General features: G+C 41.6%; 1 pseudogene; it reads right to left on the reverse strand.

Annotated features, from left to right (window-relative positions):
• LOC115109768 (WD repeat-containing protein 18-like) overlaps positions 1-22,239 on the reverse strand; it is an 88,735-nt pseudogene extending 66,496 nt beyond the window's left edge.
• Positions 22,240-23,787: the final 1,548 nt, after the last annotated feature.

Below are 23,787 nucleotides of genomic sequence, written 5' to 3' on the forward strand. Positions count from 1 at the left end.
TGTAATATCTTGGAGATACACTGAACAAAAATATATACGCAACATCTAAAATGTTGGTCCCATGTTTCATGAACTGAAATAAAGATCCCAGAAACTTTCCATATGCACAAAAAGCTTATTTCTCTCAAAATGTTTTAAACAAATTTGTTTACATCCCTGTTTGTGAGCATTTATCCTTTGCCAAGATAATCCATCGACCTGACAGGTACGGCATATCAAGAAGCTGATGAAACAGCATGATCATTACACAGGTGCATCTTGTGATGGCCGCTGTAACAAACTTCAGTGGGCAAATGCTCAACTTCGAAGGCCACTGTCACGCTGGAGAAGTGTGCTCTTCACGGATGAATCCCAGTTTCAACTGTACCGGGTAGATGGCAGACTGCATGTATGGCATCGTGAGCGGTTTGCTGATGTCAACATAGTGAACAGAGTGCCCCATGGTGGTGGTGGGGTTATGGTATGGGCAGGCATAAGATACAGACAACAAACAGAATTGCATTTTATCGATGTCAATTTGAATGCACAGAGAGACCGTGATGAGATCCTGAGGCTCATTATCGCACCATTCATCCGCCGCCATAATCTCATGCTTCAGCATGACAATGCACGTCCCCATGTCACTAGGATCTGTACACAATTACTGGATGATGAAACATTTCCCAATACGTCCATGGCCTGCATACTCAGACATGTCACCCATTGAGCATGTGTGGGATGCTCTGGATCAACATTACGTGCTCCAGTTTCTTCCAAGAACTTCGCACAGCCATTTAAGGAGTGGAACAACATTCCACAATTCGACAGCCTGATCAACTCTATGTGAAGGAGATGTGTCGCACTGCATGAGGCAAATGGTGGTCACCCCAGACACCGAATGGTTTTCTGATCCACACCCCTACCCCTCTTTAAGGTATCTGGGACGAACACCATCAATATTCATTTACCTTTGATGATCTTCATCAGAAGGCACTCCCAGGAATCCCAGTTCGACAATAAATGACTGGTTTGTTCCATAAAGTTCAATCATTTATGTCCAAATAGCCACTTGTTGTTAGCGTGTTCAGCCCAGTAATCCATCTTCATGAGGCGCGAGCATTTCATCCAGACAAAAACTCGAAAAGATCCGTTACAGTCCTTTACAAACATGGCAAACGATGTATGGAATCAATCATTAAAAACATCCTAACATAAAATATCAATAATGTTCCAACCGGAGAATTCCTTTGTCTTCAGAAAGGCACTGGAACGAGAGGTAACTCTGTCGGGACCGAGCGTCATGAGACCGGGGCACTATGCCAGACCACTGACTCAAACAGGTCTCATGAGCCCCTCCTTTATAGTAGAATCCTCATTGAACTTTAAAAAGACGGTTGACATCTAGTGTAAGTGCTAGGAAGTGCAATCTCATCCATATCTCAATGTGTACTCGGTAGCCAAAGCTTTGAAAAACTACAAACCTCAGATGTCCCACTTCCTGGTTGGATTTTTCTCAGGTTTTTGCCTGCCATATGAGTTCTGTTATACTCACAGCCATCATTCAAACAGTTTCAAAAACTTCAGTGTTTTCTATCCAATACTAATAATAATATGGATATATTAGCATCTGGGACAGAGTAGGAGGCAGTTCACTCTGGGAAAGCTATTCATCCAAAAGTGAAAATGCTGCCCCCCCCATCTCAAAAAGGTTTTAACAGCTTGATTTCAGCTGCAGCTATATTGTCCTTAATGGCACACCCATTTTAACGTCAGAAGCCTCAAGAAGTTATGACTTTATTTACAGTACAGCTTCAATGCAATATATTGTCTAGACTCAATCTAGTTGACCTCTACAAACATGTTTTTCTATTTTTGCTGAGAAATGTCATCTCGGAGCAAGATGACATGCCGTTACAAATCAATTAGGAACACTGGCTGGCAAAATAAAAGCCTTGGAGTGAACCTCTTAGCCGCTAGTTGTTCTAAGTCAGTCACTCAGCACAGCAGTCAAAAAGCGTTGAGTACACACACACGCTCCAGTATCTCATCCAAACGCTAGGTCTGAAGGGAGAGGGACAGACATCAAACACATGAAGCACCAGGGCCTGGGCTGCCCCTTTCCCTTCACACATAGGTTCTCTCAACTCACTAGACAAAATATATTAATACACATTTCTATGGAAAGAAACAATAGGAATAATTGTTTGCACAGAAGAGATTTTTTGTGTATAATCAAACTCACTTTATGTAGGGCAGCCATTATTATTATTATTTTTTTACCTTTATTTAACTAGGCAAGTCAGTTAAAGAACAAATTCTTATTTTCAATGATGGCCTAGGAACAGTGGGTTAACTGCCTGTTCAGGGGCAGAACGACAGATTTGTACCTTGTCAGCTCGGGGATTTGAACTTGCAACCTTTTGGTTACTAGTCCAACGCTCTAACCACTAGGCTACCCTGCCACCCCAAATGACAGACTACAAAGGAGAAACGTGACAACAGTCTACCCAGTCACAATGAGACCTGTACTTTACTGGTCACAGGTCATCGATCAACCAAAGCCAAACAAAACAGATGATACATTAGACCCTACATGGGGTTCAATACAGTTGATAACAATATGGATTAGCATTACTGTGAGGAGTTAGGATTTGTGACAATATAATGGCAGGATTCCTCAACAGGACCAATGTGATGTACTAAAGAGAACATTATGTGATGCATACTTTGTCTGCTCTCCCCTTTTATAAAGCAACAACTCTAAACCAGGGCTGTTCAATGCCGGTCCTGGTTTTTGTTTCTACCTGGTAGTTAATTGCACTCACCTGGTGTCCCAGGTCTGAATTAGTCCCTTATTAGGAGAGGAGGAAAACCAGAAGTGTTTTGTCACTCCAGGACCGACATTGAACAGCCCTGCTCCAAACTAAATTACCACTAAACTTTTGACCCTTCAAAAAACATCCCCAAACTAATCGTGCAAAACTTGAGGATTCCAGTGTGTTGGACAAGGACAACAAGGTTGGCATCCCCTTTGGTCATGTCATGTCATGCCCTTGAAATGACTGCACTCAACTCAGCAGTAAAGCCCCGCCAGGCTTTCCTCCCCCAACCAGCACTATCTAATATGCCAGCTGAGGAGCCCCAGGGGGGTTGGGCCTCCAGGGGCCACAGAGGTTGAGGAGTCCAAGCGGAGTGACATTGAGCTCACGTGGTCCGTCACGTCATGGACCTTCTGTCCGCCACACCTACAGCTCCCTTGTTTGATTGGCTTGTCACACGTCAGCTCATCCAATCCCATCCCCTAGGAGCTCGCCAGCATGACAGATCCAAGGGCTTGTGGTGTTTGTTTGCCTCCGTTCTCATTTGACACGGGGTGATTACTTTAAACAAATCCTGCCAGTGCAAAGTCAATGACAAAGAGCATGCAGTCCAACGCACTTTGGTATGTGGCATTGAAGTGTTGCTCCTATCTTTCCATTGGCTTACCCCTAAAAACACATGTTAGAATCGTGTTGTTCAAAAAGTTACATGTTCAGTGTGTAACCATGACTGGCAGAATTGTTCGGAGGAAATGAAGCAATGGTAGGAGCATCAATGACTGATATGGGGGTGTATTGATGTTGAATCCAGTGTTAATCATCTTTGGATAATCCCCCTTGTCGTTTCTCATTCTGACTATGATCCTCTTTGCGCAACAGTGCAGTGGCCTCCAAACACAGCTAAACACTTAACCTGTCAGGACGGAATTGATTTTGTTCTTCAGTTGAATGGAATAAAAAAGGAAGATATGTAGGCTAATGCTACAACCTCACGGCAGGTTCCCTTCTGGTAATATGTAATTATTATTATTATTATTATTATAATATACTGAACAACAAATATAAACGCAACATGTAAAGTACTGGTCCCATGTTTTATGAGCCGAAATAAAAAGATCCCAGAAATGTTCTATATAGACAAAAAGCTTCTCAAATGTTATGAATACATTTGTTTACATCCCTGTTAGTGAGCATTTTATCCTTTGCCAAGATAGACCTGACAGGTGTGGCATATCAAAAAGCTGATTAAACAGCATGATTGTTACACAGGTGCACCTTGTGCTGGGGACAATAAAAGGCCACTAAAATGTGCAGTTTCGTCACACAGGCCACATATGTCTCAAGTTGAGGGAGTGTGTAATTGGCATGCTGACTGCAGGAATGTTCAACAGAGCTGTTGCCAGAAGAATTGAATGTACATTTCTCTACCATAAGCCCCCAATGATGTTTTAGAGAATTTGGCAGTACGTCCAACCGGCCTCACAACCGCAGACCACATGTAACCACACCAGGCCAGGACCTCCACATCCAGCTTCTTCACCTGCCGGATAGTCTGAGCCCAGCCACCCGGACAGCTGATGAAGTTGAGGAGCATTTGTCTGTAATAAAGCCCTTTTGTGGGTGGGCCTATGCCTTCCCAGGCCCATACATGGCTGCACCCCTGCCCAGTCATGTAAAATCCACTCAGGCCCCCCTTCCAGCATTGGTTAACATCTCTATTTTGCCATGTATAATGTTTATTCATGTGATATGAGTGACAAACAATAAAACAAAATATATGGGCCAAAAAAAAACTTTTAAAAATGTTGTTAGCTGTCATAGGCTAGTTGATCTGGACATTTCTGAAAAGTTCTGAATAGCTCTCGAAGGTTTGTATTGACCGATATGGCAAGAGCGAAACTGATGATGCACTACCCAATTTAGAAATTGCACCTTGTGCATTCTACCCCCCACCCACCTCACAGTTTGGGAAACACTGGTGTAGATGCTGTGATGTGGACCTACCTGTATAGCCAGCATTATGGGTGGTCTACCACAAGTCTGAAATTGTGTATATGTACATCATATACAGCTGTAGACTCAACTAAATGCCATAGTGAAAACAATATTTCAACCACCATTCATCATTTATTTTCTCTAGTCTCACAGGGGAGGGCCACAACAGGAGCCACACCACCGACAGATGATCAAGATCACTCACCCCCACTGACTGGGTATTGATCCGAGAACACTCACCCCACTGACTGGGTATTGATCCGAGAACTACTCCTCTCAATCAATTCAAAGTGGCCTGAATACTCACCAGGAGAAACAGCTGCTCTACTTTGCATAACCACATGGACTGATTATTTGAATTCCAATTTCAGGTGGGAGGGATAGACTGAGCCGGGGTCACCTTCGATTACACTCCAAAGTAGATTGTACTGTACCTACGGATTCCATTTGGAGACTCCATGCCTCGTTTCATATTTTAAATATGATCATTGTCTGTTCAATGGTTTCAACAGGGGCCTGAGAAGATACTTGACATAAATGAGAAAAAAATCTATAAATATTTGAGGCCCAAATACAAGATCAAGCTTAGTTTTAAATGATTAGACAAAACCATCCATGTGAAAGTGCAACAGTAATTATCTTCAACTAATACCAACAGGATAGAGTCATTTACAGTTGGCAAAGCTTCTGCATGTCAAAAACTGCAGATCATGTTTTGTGTTATTTTCATGAGATTAGAGAGAAATCTGTTTTCCTATTCTGGGACTTGAGCCACAAAACATTAAGGCTTGTTAGAATGTATAATGAGTAACAAATAAAATTAAGACCCAAAGTCTTCACGTCTCCTTTCATTAATATTAATGTGTTTTTCGAACATTGCACATGTGGACTAACACACCGTTGCGTCAATATTCTGACTGGTTGATATTTCTGCATGCAAATTACCTGAAAACTGGGCTACCTCCTCCCACAGGTTCCAGTAAACACAAATGTCAACAATGCTTAGGCTAATTTAGGAAATAAAATTATATTACAAGATAGTAATGCTATGCTTTGAGGCAACAGCCTAATATTATTCATTGAATGGAAACAATGTATTAAAGACATAAAATGCAACATGCAACAATTTAAATATTTTCTGAGTTACAGTTCATAGAAGGAAATCAGTCAATTTAATAAATTCATTAGGCCCTAATGTGTAATCCATAGATTAGATGACTGGGAAGGGACGCAGCCAGGCCCCCCTCCTCAGACAATCCCGCAGGTGAAGAAACCGGATGTGAAGGTCCTGGGCTGGTGTGGTTACATGTGGTCTGCGGTTGTGAGGCCGGTTAGACATACTGCCAAATTCTCTACAAATACTTTGGAGGTGGCTTAAATTATCATTACATTCTCTGGCAACAGCTCTGTTGGACATTCCTGCATTCTGCATGCCAATTGCACGCTCCCTCAAAACTTGAGACATCTGTAGCATTGTGTTGTGTGACAAAAATGCACATTTTAGAGTGACCTTTTATTGTAACCAGCACAAGGTGCACCTGCGAAAAAATAATAAAGGAAAAAAGAAGGAAAAAAAAGAGAAATGTTCACTAACAGGGATGTAAACAAATTTGTGCACAAAATTTGAGAGAAATAAGCTTTTTGTGCACATGGAAAATGACTGGGATCTTTTATTTCAGCTCATGAAACATGGGCCCACCACCTTACATTTTTGTGTTTATGGAAAATGACTGGGATCTTTTATTTCAGCTCATGAAACATGGGCCCACCACCTTACATTTTTGTGTTTATGGAAAATGACTGGGATCTTTTATTTCAGCTCATGAAACATGGGCCCACCACCTTACATTTTTGTGTTTATGGAAAATGACTGGGATCTTTTATTTCAGCTCATGAAACCACCTTACATTTTTGTGTTTATATTTTTGTTCAGTATAAGTCAGGATTTTAATTAACATTGCACTGGTATAAAATATGTCCTCGTGAAGAACCTAATAAAAAAGACATTGGTAGGCCCGTAGGTATCGTTTCAGAATACAGATGTATCAGGAAGCTAGAGCACGTGCCAGAACTCTGTTCCATTAGATGTCTATCAATGAGAATGTTGTGAATAATAAAACAACAGTTGGAAGACAAAATAGATATGCATTTGTAAGCTCAAAATCACTGTCAAATTCAGATTGTAGTGTCCTCTTCCAACTACAAACAACAGCTTGAGGCATGGAAAGACTTTCATTCATTTCATTCTCGTTGGAAGGGAATGTCCCATTAAGCGAGTCAAAAATCTTTGCTCTACATACGACAGACAAGTCCAAATTTCATAAGAGGCAGTTCACACCAAATTCCCTTAAGATAGGAGAAAGCTCACCTTGACAGTCTGATCCAAGGATGCAGTAGCTACTCGAGATTGGGGTCCCATCAGGCCACAGTGGATGTCAGTGATGGGGAGAGAGTGACGGCACAGGACATGGCGAGGCTCGGGGGTGAGTGACGGGTCCAGCTGAACTACACTGCAACACAGAGGGAGCGTGTGGTCATTTATTTACATATGCATAAAAAAATGCTGGGATTTCACATTAAGTAGTAAAGGTGACTAGCACTGATTACACACTAACCTCTGAACACCAATAAAATTCCATTACAATCATTTTAATCTTTCTACCTCACATGTAAAAGTAAACTAAAAACGTATTTCCTTCGTACTTGCTAAGGTTTGACCATTAAAAAATTAGAATATCACTATTATTTTAGCAATAATTAGTAGTGAAAAAAAATATTATTTTCCTGTATTCTTATAGTCAGAGCATTTGGGCCAAAAATGCAATTACAGCTTCCTGAGCACATAGAGCTCTGAGCTTCACTGGTTCTGGCTCAGTAGAGACAACATCTTGCCAGAGCAGGACAGGAGAAAAGGAGAGTGAGGCATATAGGTGGATGAGCAGAGACAGAGGGAAAGATATGGGGATAGAAAGCCTGCTGATTAAATGAGCAGGACCCAGGCCCCATTCTGTCAGCTCAGCAGCGAGAGGCACTCCCTGGCAGGATCTCAGGGACAACCTGTCTGCATCAACATCTGTGACAAACATCACCCGTAACAGGAACACACCGCAGCATGGGCTTCTGCTCTGGCGTGTGCTCATAAAAAGGGAGGAGAAAAGAAGAAGCCTGGGGCGTTCTGAGGAAAAATCAAACCCCTAAACCCCAGGTGCAATACTCCCTTCTGGAGCCAATTTCGGCTCAAAGTTGCTCAGGGTGTATTGCAGAGATATTACTGTGGACATGTCCGATCATTACGTCCCACTGAGAAGGGGTCGATGCAAACCACTTAATGTCGGTGCGTGGGCCCGACCGAGGCATTTCTTCACAGGTGAAAGATGCATTTCCCGATGCAGCCCGGTGGCCATTTAAAATTCCTCTCGGACCCGTAGCACTGCCTCTTTATGTTACATTGAGTTTCACATTGTCCCTTCAAAAAGGGGAAGGTCAGAGAAAGTAGCAAACACTGGACTTCAAACTTTAATTGGGAATTAAAGTCAAGACAAAGAGAGTGGATGTATTTGTGATACTGGAAAGATACGGGGATAGGAAGCCTGAGTGTACAAAACATTGCACCCCCTTTTGTCTGTACGTCAGGGTATGGACTACAAGGTGTCGAAAGAGTTCCACAGGGATGCTGGCCCATGATGACTCCAATGTCTCCCACATTTGTGTCAAGTTGGCTGGATGTATTTTGGGTGGTGGACCATTCTTGAGTGTGAAAAACCCAGCAGCATTGCAGTTCTTGACACACTCAAACCAGTGCGCCTGGCACCTACTACCATATTCCATTGAAAGGCACTTAAATATTTTGTCTTGCCCATTCACCCTCTGAATTGGGCACACATACACGATCCATGTCTCATGTCTCAAGGCTTAAAAATCGTTCTTTAACATGTCTCCTCCCCTTCATTTACACTGATTGAAGTGGATTCAACAAGCGTTCATAGATTTCACCTGGTCAGTCTATACCATGGAAAGAACAAGTGTTGATAATGTTTTCTACACCCAGTGTATAACTATGTATGTTGTATTGGATAGGTGCAGTGCAATGTGTTGTTTTACAGGGTCAGCCATAGTAGTACAGGACCCCAGGAGCAAACTAGGGTTAAGTATCTTCGACAGATTCTCTCACCGTGTTGTCTTGGGTACTCGAACCAGCGACCTTTCAGTTACTGGCCCAACGCTCTAACCGCTAGGCTACCTGCCACCTTATACAGTGGGCTCCAAAATTACTGCCACCCCTGACTGGCAATGCACAAACAATACTTAAAAAAATATCAACAATATAATTAGAGAAACTCCATAACATTAATAAAGTACAGTATTTCTCACATGTTGGTATTTTAAGTTTCTCTCTATAATTATGTTGTTTTATTTATTTAAGCATTGTTTGTGCATTGCCAGTAAGGGGTGCCAGTAATTTTGGAGCCCACTGTATATAGTCGTAGCTTCAGTCATGTCAATAAGATCCTCCTCTCCACCCTCTCAGGGCTGGGCATATCAGGCTCTCCACACTCCTGGATTAGATCCTACCTGACAGACCGCTCCTACCAGGTGACGTAGAGATGATCTGTGTCTGCACTAGGGCTGTTGCGGTGACTGTATTACCGCCACACCGGCGGTCACGAGTCATGAAGGCAGTCAAATTCCACGTGACCGTTTAGTCACATTAATTAGGCTCAGATGCTGCTGCAGGTCATTAGTAGTCTACCAAACTTGCTAATTGCCTGGTACTCAGCCCTCTATTGTCCCTCTAACATCAATGCAAATGTATTTGAAAATCTAATCAAACACTTAATGGAGAGCCCATGAGCTCATGTTGCGCAACATTTCTATAGGCTATGCAACTGCTGGAGAAAACAGAGTGATGACCTCTATTAAAAAGAGGAGGATCCCATCAGCTTTCTATAGGTTAGGCCTACTATATTTATTTCTCATTTAGCACATTGCTTCTCTTTAGAACAGGAGTATAGCTTACCTGGCTGGCATGAAAATTAATCACAGGAAAAGGGTCCTCCATTCGGTATTTAAGTGCATAGATGACATGTATTTTTTTCCCCTGCCCTGTTACGATACAGGTGCATGATAATGGTCCAGTCTAAATCAAAACAAATTTCACATATATTATGTAGTAAACCATACCGGTCAAAAGTTGTAGAACACCTACTCAAATGGGGGGGGGGGGGGGGTGATGAAATTGTCAGGGAGTTGGGATGGCAGAATTGCATGGCTGAAAGGCTGTGGGGGAAGAATAAAAGATGGTCTACCTTCAAAGTGCCATTGAATTGGAGCGATGATGCATTATTCATCTCCAGGCAGTATTATGTACTTTCCAGCTTTTCCCCCATGTATTATTACTCAAGCACTGTCCTTTATGAGATGTGGACCGTGTTTGTCTCATCGCAGGACATCAGACAAACGAGGGGCTACAAACTTGTTTAACATTCAGCTCAATTTCACACCTGAAAATATTGCTGTCAGTCCCTCCTCTGCCTTTAGCAAAGCGCACTCCTTTGTCGACAAAAGACCAGTGCCTTGGTGCACTTAAAGATATTTCAAAGCATAAGATAGGAAAAATATTTATTTTCAGATAAGAATAAGATATATTTTGCCTGACTGACGCAGATGAAGCTCTGACAACAAAAAAAACCCAGTTGGCCAGATGAAATCTCTGACCACCTGGATACAGAAGATGACATTGTGTTTGTGAGATAACATTGGTATTGCAGAGAATTTGACAAGCATTTTCCATTTTAAAGTATGGTGGTGTAAGCCTCTGCTTTGAGGATGAAATGGTTGCTACAAAGATAGTGCGTTGTAGGCAGGAGGACCTGTCAAGAACTTTGATACATCAAAAGCTAAATTGGAGTTGAGAGATGTCTTGCTCTCCCCCTGATGTTGACTGCTGATAAAGGCATAGGGAAGTTCCATTTCAAACTGTATACTGGGCCATACGGTTGACACCATTTCTTTAGTAGTATTTGACTTCCTTGCTGCCTCCCTTCAGGATATTGAGCATCTTTTGCTGAATCTTATCCTCATTTCATCATCTAAGTCAAGGCCTGGCAGACATGGAGCATGTAGCAGAAAGCCTGGCTGATGGTAGTACCGTGACAGGTTCATTGACAACATAACATTCTCTACAAGAAAAAGAGAATAATTTATTATTTTGGAAAGTAGAGAGTCGTATACATTCATAGTCAATCCAAAGCCTCAACATATCATTTTCACTGGCAGGTAGAAGGACTGAGGAAGACTGACTATCAACAGTCGAAATCAATTTCAATTAGCTAACCTCATTTCTGAGGCAAATGAGAAAATATGAGAACAGGTTTACATTTGTTAAACTATCTTGCTTACCACAATCTGTACATTTCCATTCCCCTTCAGTGCTGACAACCACTAGGAATGGAAGTCACACATTGCCACCTATTGGAGAAGAGTTTCACTATCATTCAGCCCAGAGGAAATCGAATCACAATGATGAGTCACTGAGTAGGCAAAACGGACTGATCAACAAATCATAATGAGTTGTAATCAATTGAATAATCAATTGAAAGAGGCCAACCATCAGTCATATTTCTTGCACAATTCAACTCACATCCAATCTGTTCAATTTGTTATCAGAATAGTTAAGAAGCCTTGTATTGCTCCGATGATGACAATCCACTCAACAAAAATGTGACTCAGAGAGGAGTAGATGTCAGTGTTTCATAGCTCTACATGTAGTCTTGATTAAATACTCAAACTCAGTAAACCAGTTCATTACTCTCCCTGCCAATGATCAAAGTAGTAATCACATTTTTCCCTGAGATTAACAGATCTGAAACGCCTTAGAAATATTCAGATCCTAAGGGCTTGTGATCAAAATCACAATTGGGTTTCGGTCCCCTTTTTGAAAAGGTTTCAGAGAATGCAGTGGAACCCATTTCTCGATTTCTCAAGTTGACAAGCACAAAATTGGATAATGTCACAGCGGATAACATGGCACAAAATGCATCAGTCTAACAGAGTCACTGTTACAAGCCCAGTCTAACCAAACGTTACCTGTCACTTCAAAGCCAGGTGCGTCCAACCATGAGTCAGTGTAATGTAGTAATGTAATTACTACATTGAGAGAACAATTCCATTTGCCCACAGTAACTTGATGACAGGTGTTAAAGACACTAATTCTGGCAGAGGTTTGAAAGTATTTCTGGCAGCTGATTTTAAACCTTCCTGCAAAAGTCTCTCCCCTAGTACAAGAAAACTCAAATAATCCTGATGAAGTCTAAATGAAACTTAATGTAACATATTTGCATTAACATCTAACTGAAATTATGATAACTAAGGACAATATTCTGTAGCACTTTAGTTGAACTTTCCATCTTAAGGCCTACATAAACTAGCTAGTTTGTATTAATTAGGGGACCTAAATGGCTTGTCAACTCAGTTATCATAAGCTGACATAAGCTGCCATGACATTTGTTATGTAGATCCTATCACTGCAGGTTCAAGTACAGTGTTAGCAAATACTCTGTGTTACAGTGAGCAGAATCCAGTGTAAAAGCGGTTTGTACCTGGCCAGACTCCAGACCAGTGCCAGGTTGTCTTTGCCTCCTGAGATAAAATGGCTGCTGTCGTCAGTGAAGCGAAGGCAGGTCAGGTCTTGGTAATGGCGATTCAAGATGGCTAGCAAATTCCCAGTGGAAACCTGGAATGACAATAATTACATAAACATCAAATACTGCCACTTAATCTAAAGTAGATGACAAGCTCATTATATCACTGTATGACCATATATTTCACTGACTAAAGGAATATCGCCTTAAAGTCATGCTGTTACAATATAATTACAATATAATTTTTGAAGAAGAAGTGAATCCCCACTTTCACTTAGAAAAAAAAGGTACTTAGCTAAACATAACTTGTGTTTGTTTATCGATGCGTAAAATAGAGATGGCGAGGAAATCAAACAGAAAATTAAGTATTTACACAGTCATTAAATATGTGAATAAAATTACATTTCATGAGAGTAGTAATCTCACGTCTCATCATTAAAAAAACACAAAAAACAGGCCATAATGAGGGCATAAACAGCCGCTTGGAACTGGTGAGGCAAAGATGGCCTGATTGCCGATATTCTGCCTAACAGCATCAACAGCAGCTACTAAAAGGCAATTCCACGATAACAGAATGATGCCGAGACTGATTTTTCACTTTAAAATGTATGCCAAACAAAAACCAATGATTAAAATGTATGTCAAACTGTGCAAAGTCTCTGCATCTTTCGGTTACTGTGGAATTGATCAAACGTTAGGCCCGACTGTACCTTCCTGACAACTCAAGTCAGCACCATTCATTCTATCCTCAAAGTAGTAGTGAGGCATTTAGAAGAAGATTATGCATTAGGGATGTAACATTTACCGATACACTCATATTTGAAACATTTGATGGTATCATCTGTGGGACACCAAACCGATCTAAATGTAGCATGCGTCGGTCAGAAATTAGATTCAAATGTTACCAATCACTGGCTCACTAAAATGTTTTGCTCAAATGACTTTCTACATTCTAAAGATACCTCATCTTTTGAGATTACTGCGTCCTCTACTTCAGTGTCGAACTAAGCATGTAATTGTGTTGACGGTCATTGATCTACAAGTCAATTTGCATGTCGAACAACCCCAGTCAATATCAGTAGCCTAGTCAAACTGCGAGCACTGCACAGACCAACAAGGTAGGCCTATTCCTGATCTGCGCATCACCGTCAACATTCTAATATTTGTAAAATGGCTTGTGCAATATTAGTTGAGTGACAACAAATGTAATTTGCTAGATATATTTTTGTTGAAAAGGGTGTTTTAACAGAATAAAAGTAGCCTAAACTACAGCAGGAGACAACTCTACAGCAGGAGACAACTCTAATCCAGGGTGGGAAATTTACTTGGCTGGTGGATGCCCAATATTTACCAGCCAAAAGAACACAGAACATGAGACAAACAGACAGAAGTAGATACCAGAGATACCCAGGTGGTGAGGGTAGGCAACAACATTTCCACCCCGCTGATCCTCAACACTGGGGCCCCACAAGGGTGCGTTCTGAGCCCTCTTCTGTACTCCCTGTTCACCCACGACTGCGTGGCCACTCACGCCTCCAACTCAATCATCAAGTTTGCGGACGACACAACAGTGGTAGGCTTGATTACCAACAACGACGAGACGGCCTACAGGGAGGATGTGAGGGCCCTCGGAGTGTGGTGTCAGGAAAATAACCTCACACTCAACGTCAACAAAACTAAGGAGATGATTGTGGACTTCAGGAAACAGCAGAGGGAACACCCCCCTATCCACATTGATGGAACAGTAGTGGAGAGGGTAGTAAGTTTTAAGTTCCTCGGCGTACACATCACAGACAAACTGAATTGGTCCACCCACACAGACAGCATCGTGAAGAAGGCGCAGCAGCGCCTCTTCAACCTCAGGAGGCTGAAGAAATTTGGCTTGTCACCAAAAGCACTCACAAACTTCTACAGATGCACAATCGAGAGCATCCTGTCGGGCTGTATCACCGCCTGGTACGGCAACTGCTCCGCCCACAACCGTAAGGCTCTCCAGAGGGTAGTGAGGTCTGCACAACGCATCACCGGGGGCAAACAACCTGCCCTCCAGGACACCTACACCACCCGATGTCACAGGAAGGCCATAAAGATCATCAAGGACAACAACCACCCGAGCCACTGCCTGTTCACCCCGCTATCATCCAGAAGGCGAGGTCAGTACAGGTGCATCAAAGCTGGGACCGAGAGACTGAAAAACAGCTTCTATCTCAAGGCCATCAGACTGTTAAACAGCCACCACTAACATTGAGTGGCTGCTGCCAACACACTGACTCAACTCCAGCCACTTTAATAATGGCAATTGATGGGAAATGTCAAATATATCACTAGCCACTTTAAACAATGCTACCTAATATAATGTTTACATACACTACATTATTCATCTCATATGTATATACTGTACTCTATATCATCTACTGCATCTTTATGTAATACATGTATCACTAGCCACTTTAACTATGCCACTTTGTTTATATACTCATCTCATATGTATATACTGCACTCAATACCATCTACTGTATCTTGCCTATGCCGCTCTGTACCATCACTCACTCATATATCTTTATGTACATATTCTTCATCCCCTTACACTTGTGTCTATAAGGTAGTAGTTTTGGAATTGTTAGCTAGATTACTTGTTGGTTATTACTGCATTGTCGGAACTAGAAGCACAAGCATTTCGCTACACTCGCATTAACATCTGCTAACCATGTGTATGTGACAAATAAAATTTGATTTGATTTAGAGCTGTTCCAGTGGTCTCCATCTTTCTCTCCATTGTTTGAACCAAATATAAAACCTATGCTGTACCTCACCCTGCTTTCACCACTGTAGCATTGAGATTATCTCCTACATAGCTGACGCACAGAAATATATATATCATTCTTTAACTGTGGGCTTTGGATTGGGGGGTGGGGCGGGGAACTGTTCCCAAATGCTCTGTGTGACCACCCACAAAAAGTGGCTGGTAAGAAAAGACATTCTAAGAAAAAATACATTCTACCAGCCAATGCAGATCAGGGCTTACATTAGAAAATGCACATCAGGGCTTACGTTAGAAAATGCACATCAGGGCTTACGTTAGAAAATGCACATCAGGGCTTACGTTAGAAAATGCACATCAGGGCTTACGTTAGAAAATGCACATCAGGGCTTACGTTAGAAAATGCACATCAGGGCTTACGTTAGAAAATGCACATCAGGGCTTACGTTAGAAAATGCACATCAGGGCTTACGTTAGAAAATGCACATCAGGGCTTACGTTAGACTTTATTTTGATTGTTCGGGTTTCACCATCAGCAATAGTTTTAGTAGTTTTGCTTGAAACAATCAGTATACAGTGCATTCAGAAAGTATTCAGACCCCTTGACTTTTTCTACATGGTTACATTACAGGCTTATTCTAAAATGGATTAAATTAATACATTTTCCTCATCAATCTACACACAATAACATTCCAGATTAAAAGTGAGTTCGGGGGGCGGGGGGACAAAAAAAAGTGACTGACAGTGGGGTGGTAGTTTCCCTTATGGCTCAGTTCAGGTGTCTACATACACCATAGACATATACATAGTTTACACACACACACACACCCGACAGATCCACCTCAGAGGCCCAGCTCATGAGTTCCATCAGCAGAAGATTTTAATTTAGAATTGAATGTGTAAATGCATCGAATCGTATTGCATCGAACCAAAACGCACCGATTCGTTTCTCTAAATAAACCAAATCATTAACAAATGAAAATTCTCTTAACTTTTAAACTGCAATTTTATCATTTAAACATATATTTTCTTTATCATAAAATGAAGTGAATTCACAATTGCGATGTGGTTCTCTGTATGACCGCTGGGGGGCAATGCAGTTCAATCTACTGCAGCCCATCACAAGTTATCACAGCCACAAAATCAAAGCCCTCCTATTTCTACAACTTCTCTTTTTAAAATGTAATTTTAAACCTAACCTTATGCTTAACTCCAACCTTAAATTAATAATATTTCTTTACATACATTTTTACGATATAGCTCATTTAGACTTTGTGGCTGTAGTAACTAGTGGAAACCCTACCCGACGGCAGCACAACTTACTGCTGTCCCCCACCCACTCAGCAACGATAGTATTAATGCCGTTTTAGGTTCTGGGTTGTGTGCCTCTCTTCCAGGTTGTCAATACATACTACATGTCCCACTTCTCATCAATGTGATGGCTAGTTGCAATGATGTATGACAATCTGTTAACTCCACGAATGGTGTTTGAGAGCTCACACTGTGTACATGCAGAGCAATCGTCGCACAATTTCTCCATCAGGGCTGTCACGGTTTTTCAACATGGCATCTGGTTCTAGTTATGCCCTTAAGATACTGAGGCCGACATACTCCACCAGACAATGGCTGCATATCCACTACAATCATCGCTTTGATTTTTCACTGTGGCTCAATTCCACCTCACAAAGTTTGCATTTCATCACCTCACTTTAACTTCTCAAAGTAGCCTATTGCCATACAGGCCTTTGCTGCTGTCGCTTCCCGGTCTCACTCTGGCCTTTTCCAACTGTTCGTGAAGATGACGTGCTGAGCGCCTATAACGGTGGCAAATCATTTGAAAGACGCAAGACGCATATCGCCTCCTACTAATGTTACATTGTTGCATAAGGTATTTGTTTATTTTATTTTTTCCTTTAAAAATGTTCACACACCTTTAATTGGAGCCCATGTATCTAGATACGCATCTAATCGTCTTGAAAGGGAAAGAAACACATCCCTATTATGCATGTCAGCTAGAGAACGATGGCCTGTAGTCATCCCATACGCACAGTTATGACATCCCTTCTGCTGACGTTAAATATCGGTCTCACCTCCCTGAAGTAGATGGCCTCAGCAATGCCTGCCATTAAGTACAGGCCATTGTGGCGGAAGCAGTAAGGCATGTCACAATCCCAGGGCACACGATTTTCTGCTGCAGTTGATCCTGAAAAAAATATATGAATATGGTTGATTCCTGCTGTCCTGATTCATAATAGGATATCTAGTTATATTGGCTTTATATAGCTAATATTAGCTTCTAATTCTATAGACAGGCAAACTTTGACCCTTGCCAGAAAAACAACTTTGCTTTATTCTACAGATAAAAAGCATTTGAATATGACCCCCACATCTTGTTCCCCCACTGGAACATATTTCACATTAAAATAACACTGTTTATACAGTTGAAGTCGTAAGTTTAAATAAACTTGTTTTAATGACTCAAACCTAAGTGTTTCAACCACTAGACAAATGTGTTGTTAACAAACTATAGTTTTGGCAAGTCGGTTAGGACATCTACTTTGTGTATGACAAAATACATTTTTACAACAATAGTTTACAGACAAGAACTCAGAAAGAATTTGTAGACCTCCACCAGTCTACAAACGCCTGAATGTACTACGTTCATCTGTACAAATAATAGTACGCAAGTATAAAACACCATGGGACCATGGAGCCGTCATACCGCTCAGGAAGGAGACTCGTTCTGTCTCCTAGAGAGTACTTTGATGCGAAATGTGCAAATCAATCCCAGAACAACAGCAAAGGACCTTGTGAAGATGCTGGAGGAAACAGGTACAAAAGTATATATATCCACAGTAAAACGAGTCTCTGAGGTCTTGGCTGATTTCTTTTGGTTTTCCCATGTCAAGCAAAGAGGCACTGAGTTTGAAGGTAGGCATTGAAATACATCCACAGGTACACTTCCATTTGACTCAAAGGATGTCAATTAGCCTATCAGAAACTTATAAAGCCATGACAACATTTCTGGAAATGTCCAAGCTGTTTAAAGGCACAGTCAACTTAGTGTATGTGAACTTCTGACCCACTGGAAATGTGACAGTGAAATAATCTGTCGAAACAATTGTTGGAAAAATTACTTGTGTCATGCACAAAGTAGATGTCCTAACCGACTTGCCAACAAGAAATTTGTTAACAAGAAATTTGTGGAGTGGTTGAGAAACTTGTTTTAATGACTCCAACCTTAAGTGCATGTAAACTTCTGACTTCAACTGTACATACCATTTTACCCACTTCATATGTATATACTATATTCAGTGGTGTAAAGTACTTAAGTAGTACTTTGAAGTATTTTTACATAGGTAGTTCATTTTTTTTGTATCTGAACTTTACTCTTTATAACTTTTACTTCACTATATTCCAAAATAAAATAATGTACTTTTTACTCCATAGATTTTCCATGACACCCAAAAGTACTAGTTACATTTTGACTGCTTAGCAGGAGAGGAAAAGCGTCCAATTCACATGCTTATCAAGAGAACATCCCTGGTCATTCCTACTACCCCTGATCGGGCGGGCTCACTAAATACAAATGCTTTGTTTGTAAAGTATGTCTGAGTGTTGGGAGTGTGGCTCTGGCTTCCCGTAAAAAAAAACATTTTTTAAAAGCATTTTAAAATGGTGCCATCTGGTTTGCTTATAAGGAATTTTAATTGATTTGTATTTTTACTTTTGATACTTCAGTATATTTTAGCAACTACATTTACTTTTGATACTTCATTATATTTAAAACCACACTTTCTCAAGTACCATTTTACTGGGTGACTTACATCTTTACTTGAGTCATTTCTATTAAAGGCATCTTTACATTTACTCAAGTATGACAATTGGGTACTTTTTCCACCACTGACTGTATTCTAGCCAAGGCTCATCCTATAAAACTAAATGCTGCACACAACTTTTCTATTCATTTACTGTCCATAATGTCTACACACACATATTCCCGGAATCTGACATTGCTGTATCACAACCAGCTGTGATTGGGAGTCCCATAGGGCTGCGCAAAATTGGCCTAGTGTCGTCCGGGTTTGGCCAGTGTAGGCCATCATTGTAAATAAGAATTTGTTCTTAACGGACTTGCCTAGTTAAATGAATAAAAAATATATTAAAATAATTGCTCGTTCGTTAATATTTCATAATTCCTTTCTTTCCATTTTTAGGATTAGCGTGTATTGTTAGTTATTTCTGCACTGTTGGAGCTAGGAACACAAGCATTTCGCTACACCTTGCAACATCATCTGCAAAAAGTGTACATGACCAATAATATTTGATTTGAGTCTCTGCATGTGTATCTTTCATCAAACCCGTATATTAAGGCATTCATCCCCCGTGTAAGTTACAATCCATCTTCTATCCAGTATCCAACTAACGTCATTTACACATAGAAACCACATTGCTAAACTAGAGCTGTGTTCGAATACTCATACTTTTATGTTTGCATTTTATTTAACCAGGCAAGTCAGTTAAGAACAAATTCTTATTTACAATGACTGCTCGGACGACGCTGGGCCAATTGTGCGCCGCCCTATGTGACTCCCAATCACGGTCGGATGTAGTGACACCTCTTACACTGAGATGCAGTGCCTTAGACCACATCATGTTGTTTCCAATGGGAGGCAACTGAACCGAGTATGTGGGATCAAGTGTCGAGATGGGTTTTTCAAAGTTGCGTTTATTGGTCTATCAGACGTCGATAAAATTCATCGTCATCATATTCAAATTAAGTTCAAAATGAGATGCTGACGTTGGACTGGAGACCTGGAGGAGAGAGACTTCAACACTTGAGTTGATATAGCTAACTTTAAGTAACTATCAGAGGTGTGGACTCGAGTCACAAGACTTGGAGTCGACTCAAAAATATGATGACGTGCAACTCGACTTTGACTTCAACACCAATGACTTGTGACTTGGACTTGAGCCTTATGACTCGACCTGACTTGATACCCTCCCCAAGCCCAAAGATAAAAAATTATGCTATTTTTAAAGGTGTGCAGCGCATCAATTCTTCTTTTAACGGATTAAAAACTGATTCTAAAATTGTGCATTTGACAAATTTGTTGGATTTAAGTGTAGTGTAATCCTGTGTAGTGTAATCCTCCTCTTTTAACAGTGGCCATCAAAACTGCTCTCAAATGTGTTTTCCTGCAACTGCATTAAGAACGTTGTACAATGACTGGGCATGCATATTTCTCTCCCTGTGAGGTACTTGCAATTTCAATGCGACTCGATTTTGTTGTTGCTTACTCATGTTGTTGGCTGTGGAAAATAAATGTGGACAACTATTAGATCATTCAAATAACCAAAGGTACAGAGTCTCAGCTCCGCCTGGTGCCAGTTCTCGACCCCGGAGGGACCCGGACCAATTCAACACACGGGCCTAGCTCAACAGTATGTAAGCAATGTGTGAGTTTAGCTATTCTCTGCTTCAGATGACAAGGGTTGAGATGGACAACTGGTGGCCCGCAATGTGGCCGCCCTTTACTCAGTACTTTGTAGGAGAAACTAGCAGTGATTACAGCCTCAAGTGTTGGCGCCCCCCCTCCCCTTGGGTTGTGCCGTGGCGGAGATCTTTGTGGGCTATACTCGGCCTTGTCTCAGGATGGTAAGTTGGTTGTTGAAGATATCCCTCTAGTGGTGTGGTGGCTGTGCTTTGGCATAGTGGGTGGGGTTATATCCTTCCTGTTTGGCCCTGTCCGGGGGTGTCCTCAGATGGGGACACAGTGTCTCCTGACCCCTCCTGTCTCAGCCTCCAGTATTTATGCTGCAGTAGTTTATGTGTCGGGGGGCTAGGGTCAATTTGTTATATCTGGAGTACTTCTCCTGTCCTATTCGGTGTCCTGTGTGAATTTAAGTGTGCTCTCTCTAATTCTCTCGTTCTTTCTCTCTCTCGGAGGACCTGAGCCCTAGGACCATGCCTCAGGACTACCTGACATGATGACTCCGGGCTGTCCCCAGTCCACCTGGCCGTGCTGCTGCTCCAGTTTCAACTGTTCTGCCTCATTATTATTGGACCATGCTGGTCATTTATGAACATTTGAACATCTTGGCCATGTTCTGTTATAATCTCCACCCGGCACAGCCAGAAGAGGACTGGCCACCCCACATAGCCTGGTTCCTCTCTAGGTTTCTTCCTAGGTTTTGGCCTTTCTAGGGAGTTTTTCCTAGCCACCGTGCTTCTACACCTGCATTGCTTGCTGTTTGGGGTTTTAGGCTGGGTTTCTGTACAGCACTTTGAGATATCAGTTGATGTACGAAGGGCTATATAAATACATTTGATTTGAAGTGTTCTTGGGTATGACGCTACAAGCTTGGCACACCTGTATTTGGGCAGTTTCTCCCATTCTTCTCTGCAGATCCTTTCATGCTCTGTCAGGTTGAATGGGGAGCATCGCTGCACAGCTATTTTCAGATCTCTCCAGAGATGTTTGATCAGGTTCAAGTCCGGGCTCTGGCTAGGCCACTCAAGGACATTCAGAGACTTGTCCCGAAGCCACTCCTGCGTTGACTTGGCTGTGTGCTTAGGGTCGCTGTCCTGTTGGAAGTTGACCCTTTGCCGCCAGTCTGAGGTCCTGAGCGCTCTGGGGCAGGTTTTCATCAGGAATCTCTGTTCATCTTTCCCTTGATCCTGACTAGTGTCCCCGTCCCTGCTGCTGAAAAACATCCTCACAGCATGTTGCTGCCACCACCATGCTTCACGTAGGAATGGTGCCAGGTTTCCTCCAGACGTTACACTTGGCATTCAGGCAAAATAGTTCAGTCTTGGTTTCATCAGAACAGAGAATCCTGTTTCTCATGGTCTGAGACTCCTTTAGGTGCCTTTTGGCAAACTCCAAGTGGGCTGTCATGTGCCTTTTACTGAGTAGTGGCTTCTGTCTGGCCACTGTACCATAAAGGCCTGATTGGTGGAGTGCAGCAGATATGGTTGTCTTTCTACAGAAGGTTCTCCCATCTCCACAGAGGATCTCTGGAGCTCTGTCAGAGTGACCATCGGGTTCTTGGTCACCTCCCTGACCAAGCCCTTCTCCCCTGATTGCTCAGTTTGGCCGGGCGGCCAGCTCTTGGAAGAGTCTTGGTGGTTCCAAACTTCTTCCAATTTAGGAATGATGGAGATCACTGTGTTATTGGGGACCTTCAATGCTGAATACGTGTTTTGCTACCCTCTCCCAGATCTGTGCCTCGACACAATCCTGTCTCGGAGCTCTACGGACAATTCCTTCAACCTCATGGCTTGGTTCTTGCTCTGACGTGCTGTCAACTGTGTGACCTTATATAGACAGGTGTATGCCTTTCCAAATGATGTCCAATCAATTGAATTTACCACAGGTGGAATCCAATCAAGTTGTAGAAACATCTCAAGGATGATTAATGAAAACAGGATGCACCTGAGCTCAATTTCGAGTCTCATAGCAAATGGTCTGAATACTTAAGATATGATAAGATATGTTTTTATTTTTAATAGATTTGTTAAGAAATTGTCATTATGGGGTATTTTGTGTAGACTGATGAGGAAAACATTTATTTTATTAATTTTAGAATAAGTCTAACTTAGCAAAATGTGGAAAATGCATTTCTTGTACACATAACTAGTTATAAAGTGACAGATAATAAGCAGTAGCAGCAGCCTATGTGATGAGTCAAAAAAGTTAGTACAACAAGGTTCAATGCAGATACTCTGGGTAGCTAAATAGATAGTGGTCAGTTGAAATAGTTGACTACTAGACAGAAGACGAGTGGACATATCAACACTTTATTTTCCTTGAAAACCAAGCACCCCTACTACACTCAGGTATGGTCACTGTGAACTTTGAATCCTGTTACCATTACATGTCAGTATGAAAGAATCATAGACTCAGGACTCAAGGCTGTAATCACTGTCAAAGGTGGGACTTTTGGTCCCAAGTCTAGGACCAAAAGGCTCCTCAACAGCTTCTACCCCCAAGCCATTAGACTGCTGAACAATTCATAAAAATCCCCACCAAGCAATTTACATTGACTCCCCTCCGCTCTTGTACACTGCTGCTACTCGCTGTTTGTTACCTATGCAAGCTCACTTCGCCCCCACCTACATGAACAAATTACCTCAACTAGCCTGTACCCCCGTACACTGACTCGGTACCCCCTGTATATAGCCTCGTTATTGTTATTCTTATTGTGTTACTTTTATTATTATTCTTTTTTTTACCTACTTGATAAATATTTTTCTTCTTCTTGAACTGCACTGTTTGTTAAGGGCTTGTAAGTAAGCATTTCACTGTAAAGTCTACACCTGTTGTATTTGGAGCATGTGGCAAATAAAGTTTGATTTGATCATATAAAATTAAGTGGAATTACACTTTGTCCCTAGGCTTAACATCAGTGATGATTTGAACTGTCATCTGAGCCCCCTCACGTTCTGCAACAGGCCTTAGGAAACCCACTAAGATATCTTCTGTATCATGTTGTGCATCTTTATCTAGCTCACCGTCACTTAAGGAAGCCTTGTCTTCGTTTGGTTCTGATAAAGCGGAAGTGTCTTCATTTTGCTCACATAAGATGG

The sequence above is a fragment of the Oncorhynchus nerka genome, linkage group LG25 (assembly GCF_034236695.1).
Source record: "Oncorhynchus nerka isolate Pitt River linkage group LG25, Oner_Uvic_2.0, whole genome shotgun sequence".
Lineage (NCBI taxonomy): Eukaryota > Metazoa > Chordata > Actinopteri > Salmoniformes > Salmonidae > Oncorhynchus > Oncorhynchus nerka.